Here is a 6,122-nt window from a genome sequence, read left to right as displayed (position 1 = left end):
ACCATGGTACTCCATGCTTCAAGATGAGGGGATCACATCTTGTTTTTTTGGGATCACATCTTGTAAGACAGTGTTGCAATACCAACCAATAAACCAGGCTTAGAAATATCACCCTTCCCACCCCCACCAAAAAAGGGTTTGAGGCAACAACATCTTTGGCGAGGACACAAGTATGTCTATCAACATCGCCAATCCGAGTGCTCGACTGATAGTGAAGGACAGTTGACAAACTATAAGCGAAGAATGTGGATCATAGGCTTTCACTAGGAGAAGGGACACACATACTCGTCCTTGACTCTGCAAATACCATAATTCGCGGAAAATCAGATTCTTCGCTTATAGTGAAGGACGGTTGACAAACTATTCAAATGCACAGCCTCCTGTGACACGGGCTGACTCAACTTGCGGGCTTTGGAACACAGAGGGCCGGCTGATCCTACCGATCTTTATTTAGATTTTAACGCTTCTTTTTTTTTCCCTTTTTTGTATTTTATTATTTTTAAATATATGAACATTTGTAAAATTCATGCATTTTTTTAAAAACATCCATGAACATTAAAAAAAATTAATGAACACTTTTTAAAAATTCATGAACATTTAAAAAATAATGAACACTTTTTAAAAATTCATGAACCTTTTCTTAAGCCCGTAAACTATTTTTATAATCTAACACTTTTTCTATATTTTTCAAACGTCATCAATTTTTAAAGTCATATGAATTATATTATCACATCTTCAAAAATATTCACCAATATTTTGTTAAACTCCTGACCATTTTTTAAAATTCATGAGTATTTTTAATTTTGTGAACTTTTTCTTGGAAACTTGTGAATATTTTTATATTCGTGAATATTTTTTGTTGTTGTATTAATATCATTTTAGAATGTCAAAATATACAGTAGACATTTTTTCAGAGCCCAATGCTACCGGCTTTTGAGCCAGCTCCAAGGGCCAGTTCTTTTGGGCTTATGGGTGTGTGCCAAAATAAGTTGCCCCTTACTAGGCTTATTCTGGCAGCCCAACCTAAAAATTTATTTTAGAAGCCTATTAATTAAGCAATAGAAGAAAGTATAGTTTTCCCCCTCAAATCTCCCCTGATGGATCAATATCCCCCTTAACTCTAAAACCAGATTATTTTCCCCCTGAACTCTATCAAACCGGATAAATATGCCCCTTGGTGGTTTTGGGAGGATTGAAGCTGGTTTTGGTCGTGATCATGCTGACTTGGCAAAAATCGGGGAGGGAGTTCTTGTTCCACGTGTCAGGGTAGCCGTCGCCGCTGGTGTCGCCATCGAGGAGCTCCTCCTCAACGGCAGCAGGGGTAGGGGCGCGCGGCTCGGCGGACTCGTGGTGAGCACCGCCCGGGCGACGCCGTGCGAGCGGTCCCGTGGCGTGTCACCGGCAAACTCGCGTTTTTGTCAGTGGGGCGCTCAACGTGGAGGAGTTCTTCTCGGAGTGCGCGCCCGGCATGGCTCTGGCAGACGACGACGCGGCTGCGGCTGCGAGAAGAAGACATGGTCCAGGAACTTTGGTTCGTCAGGCAACTCAACCTCGGCCGATAGCTCAAGGCCTTCAAAGCATACCTCAAGACGTTGTTCGCCGGGAAGCAAGAAGGAAAAGCAGACGACAAGAACGTTTTGGGCAGAGACGGCGTCCAAAATGAAGGTCGCTCATGACAAAGAACCTCGGTGTGGCTGCCGCCAAGCGAGACGTCGTCTGGGTCGACCCGCACGTTCGGGCTGCCAATGAAAAGAGTAAATTGCATAGAAATACCACAATTGAGGGGCTTTCTGCAAAAAGAATGCCACATCGGTAGCTGACATGCGGGCCCAACCGGTCAGATACACTGTCAATACGCGTTTATACGCGATTTAGACCTTTTTGTAACGTCTAGCCTCAGACTTGGTACTGACACGTAAAAATTACCAAACTTGGTACCAATCTGCTTCCAATGCCCCAATTGTGGTACTTCTGTGCAATTTACTCCAATGGAAACCTCCCCGAGACGGCGGCCTCTCTGCTCTCGCACGTGCGCCCGCGTGCGGCTGCGTCGAGTCTGCTTCCCGAGCTGGTTGTCCCTTGGTTACTGACTGATGCTACTGCTGCTATGTTGGCTTTCGAGCGGATGATGATCTGGGTGGCATTTCAGGGGGCTAGAACGATGAGCTTCTGCGTGATGACCGGCTGCAAAAGGAAGAGGCCCATCCCTGCGTTCGCTCCCAGGCGCACGAGCACGAACAGTACCTTAACATGCGCATGCGAGGCAGCACTCCCAGCCAGGGGAAGAAAGCAGCGCTCGCCGCGGCACGGCCGGCGCGTCCGGCCAGGGAAGGGCGAGCGTGTGAACGAGGCTGCGGGGCCGCTGCCGAGGGCACTTGTAGACTGGGTGCATGCACAACGGATCTCGACCCATCACGCCTCAACAGCGTCCCGCTCAACGTCGACAAGAGGTGCGCGCAGCACTCCATCATCCCAGTTCATGGACATCATGATCTCGAAGTCGATCTTGATGTCCATCATGCATGAATCATGATCAGGCTGGTGATGCTGAGAGGCGGCTCCGGGTTCTACTGCTACGCCATCTTCGAGCACGCCGGCGGCTGGCCGGCCGTCGACGTCTCGGAGGCCCGGCTCGTCTTCAAGCTCGACCCCACGACGTTCAACTACACGGCGGTCTCGGACGGGATCCAGAGGTACATGCCGGGGCGGCGGACCGGGACGCGCCCCGGGCCGTGCCGCTGGCGTACAAGGAGCCGCAGTTCGCGGGGGAGGTGGACGACAAGTACCAGTACTCCATGGACAACAAGGACAACCGTGTCCATGGCTGGATCGCCGGTGCCGGTGGTGGCGACGGCGACCGGGTGCCGGTGGGGTTCTGGGTGGTCACCCCCAGCAACGAGTTCAAGAGCGGCGGCCCCCTCAAGCGCGAGCTCACCTCCCACATCGGCCCCACCTCGTTGACTGTGAGTGCTCGTTCTTTCTTTCTTGTGTTCCAGGAAGACACAAACGTACCCAACTGGTTCATGTCATCATGTGAAATGGCAGATGTTCATGGGGACTCATTACATCGGGAGCGACATGGTGGCGAGGATCGAGGCCGGCGAGCACTGGAAGAAGGTCATGGGGCCGGTGTTCATCTACCTCAACTCCAACCCAGAGCGGGGAGGCTTCCAGCCGCTGTGGGAGGACGCCAAGGCGAAGGCGGAGGTCGAGGCGAGCCAATGGCCGTACAGCTTCCCGTTGTCGCCGGACTTCCACACGGCAGGCGAGAGGGGCTCCGTCACCGGTCGGTTGCTGGTCAGAGACAGGTACATGAGCGGCGGCGAGGACGTGCCCGCCCGGCTGGCCTACGTCGGCCTCGCCGCTCCGGGACAGCCCGGCTCCTGGGCGACGGAGAGCAAGGTACATAGGCACGCACATATTCCAGTGAAATTCCACGAGACATTTTGGATCTGATTGTCATGGATGGTTGCCAACTTGCCATATGCTTCAGGGCTACCAGTTTTGGACGAGGGCGTCGGCGACAAGCGGCAGCTTCGCCATTGACAACGTCCGGGCAGGGGAGTACAACCTCTACGCCTGGGTCCCCGGGGTCCTCGGCGACTACATGCTCACGGCTCCCGTCACGGTGGTGCCCGGTGGCACCGTTGCCCTCGGCGACCTCGTGTTCGAGCCGCCCCGATCGGGGCCGACGCTGTGGGAGATCGGCGTGCCGTACCGGAGCGCCGCCGAGTTCTTCGTCCCTGATCCCAACCCCAGGTACCTCAGCAAGCTCTTCGTCGCCATGGACAAGTACAGGCAGTACGGGCTGTGGGAGCGGTACGCCGAGCTGTACCCCGCCGGCGACCCCGTCTTCACCGTCGGCGTGAGCAACCACTCCAAGGACTGGTTCTTCGCGCATGTCACAAGGTAGCCATCGATGCCTAACTGAAACCTGAGCTAAAGACAAAACAGTCGGTAACTTTTGATGGTGCAGGAAGACGGGCAACGGCGAGAACGTGCCGACGACGCGGCGGATCCGGTTCGACGTGCCCCGCGTCGCCGCCGGCGGCACCTACACGCTGCGCATCGCCCTCGCGGCGGCGCACATGTGCAAGCTGAAGGTGCAGGTGAACGGGGCGACGGGGAGGGGGCCGGCGGGGGGAGTGTTGGTGACGCCCGAGTTCGGCGACGACAACGCGATCGCGCGGCACGGCGAGCACGGCAGGTGGTGGAGCTTCGAGTTCCCGATCGACGGGCGGCTGCTCGTGCAAGGGGAGAACACCATCAGCATCACGCAGGCGAGGGCGTTCAGCGTGTTCGTGGGGGTCATGTACGATTACGTCCGGCTAGAAGGGCCGTCCAGTTGGGACTCTGGGGTGACAAGTAGTGGTGCAGGCAAAATGTTGCCTCTCGGTTTGCTAAATGGGCTTCTCGTGGTGCCAACATTGATATTTCTGCTAAGCAAGTGATACAGTCCAAGTCCATGGATCTTTTCTCTCCCTTTTTTTTTTGTATTGCAATAGTACAAGAAGGAAAAGGACCCCCCAGAAAAAGGAAAAGGAATGCAGAATGTTTAGACCAGCGCTAGCGGTCGGCCAACCGATCTCAGACAGTTGTCCGGTCCGAGGAACTCGAGCCATTGGATTGATACCTAACTCGTCCCTCCTCCTCACATACCACTGATAAAACAATCGGGAGCTCGCCTTGCCCTACGCTTGTGCCCTACAACTCCCCCGCCTCCCACCTCGCTCGCGCAAGGAAACCATGAGCCTCCGGCATTGTTCCACCCTGACGGCTAGCTTGCACCACCGGCGCAACATCGTTGGTGTCTCTTGCAGTTCTCAATTCAACTTGCATGCCATGGAGACTACAGTCTCAACGATTAACAATTCAATAGTGCCAAAAGCAATTACAAAGACGGGGACACCACACACTAAAATACCAAATTTTAATAGACCATGACAAGTAACTAATACATTTTCCACCATCATGCTTCTACCTGCTAGTGCGACTTGAAATTCTCTTGATGTTGTGGCCATACATGGTCCTGAGGACCAATGTTCCACTGTCTTGCGAGGGGCGAGTAGCAGCACCCAACATGCCACCTCTATTGGGATCTACAATCACGGGCGCCTGAGTCCGTCTGCTCCTGTTGCCTGCGATCGTAGAGAATGGGGGGAGGTGAGGTGCGATCAGGAGGGGCGTGAGAATCGGAGAACAAATCGGGAGAACAACCTTAAAGGGATTCATGGTTTGACGAAAGCTAGCGGTGGGTGTCGGCTTCAATGGATGCGCAGGGAGGCGCTGTCTTGGAGGAGTCGTGGGAAGAGGCCGGGCCGGCCACCGATGGGGTAGTGGCAAGTCCGGCAAGGCGCCATCATCGCTGGAGAAAACCAGGCGAAACGTGATGGGGGAGAGGCGGATGAAACGGACAAGACAACAACTGAACGTGGTAGGAGGCAGGAAAGTGAACGTTATTTTTTTTCTAAGAAGTATAAGAGATGTATGGTAATGACATCTTGAAAGGACAATTACGGACTGTTACTGGATCGTTACGGAGCTGCTCTTCACCGCCCCTGATTTTCACTTGGGTGGGGCCTGTCACCCTTAATCCAATTAAAACATGCCAGCTCAAGAATCAGCCTGTAAACTTAAGTACACGTCCGTAGGTAGCATTTCTCTTTTTTCTCACCAAAAATAGTTTTGTTTTTTAAGCTCTTGAATAAACAAAACATCTCGACACTATGAGATGCACGGTAATGACGTTTTGAAGGGACAAAAAAATGGTTGAGAAGAAACCATTTCTTCTCAACCCAAAAAGTTTGTTTTTTAAAGCTCTTGAAAGAAAGAAAAACATTTCAAAAGTCGACTCCGCTGGGGATCGAACCCAGAATCTCTGGTTTCGTAGACCAGCGCCTTATCCATTGGGCCACGGAGTCCTAACTAATGGAATTAAATGTTAAGCTTACTCCATCAGGCACCAGTGGCTGAGTCACCATGCGGATTAGTGGGTGCATCTGTGTGATCACTGGCAATCAGACCTGACATTACAACAAACCAACAGTAACCTCAGAATACACGGCTGATGCCATGACCACGACAATGCCACGTCAAGATGGATCTGACCAGGCATAGCGCAC

At 52.7% G+C, this 6,122-nt stretch overlaps 1 non-coding gene and 1 pseudogene across 1 annotated transcript; one reads left to right on the top strand and one right to left on the bottom strand.

The window, feature by feature from the left end:
- Window positions 1–1,167: 1,167 nt before the first annotated feature.
- On the top strand, window positions 1,168–4,542 carry LOC123172983 (uncharacterized; annotated as a pseudogene).
- A 1,306-nt stretch (window positions 4,543–5,848) lies between these two features.
- On the bottom strand, window positions 5,849–5,921 carry TRNAR-ACG (transfer RNA arginine (anticodon ACG)). Its single transcript has one exon. It is a non-coding gene; the product is annotated as a tRNA-Arg (tRNA).
- Window positions 5,922–6,122: the final 201 nt, after the last annotated feature.

Source organism: Triticum aestivum, unplaced genomic scaffold (assembly GCF_018294505.1).
Source record: "Triticum aestivum cultivar Chinese Spring unplaced genomic scaffold, IWGSC CS RefSeq v2.1 scaffold27977, whole genome shotgun sequence".
In the NCBI taxonomy this organism is placed as follows: Eukaryota; Viridiplantae; Streptophyta; class Magnoliopsida; order Poales; family Poaceae; genus Triticum; species Triticum aestivum.
Note: the sequence above shows the minus strand (reverse complement) of the source record. Positions and strands in the feature narration are given on the sequence as shown.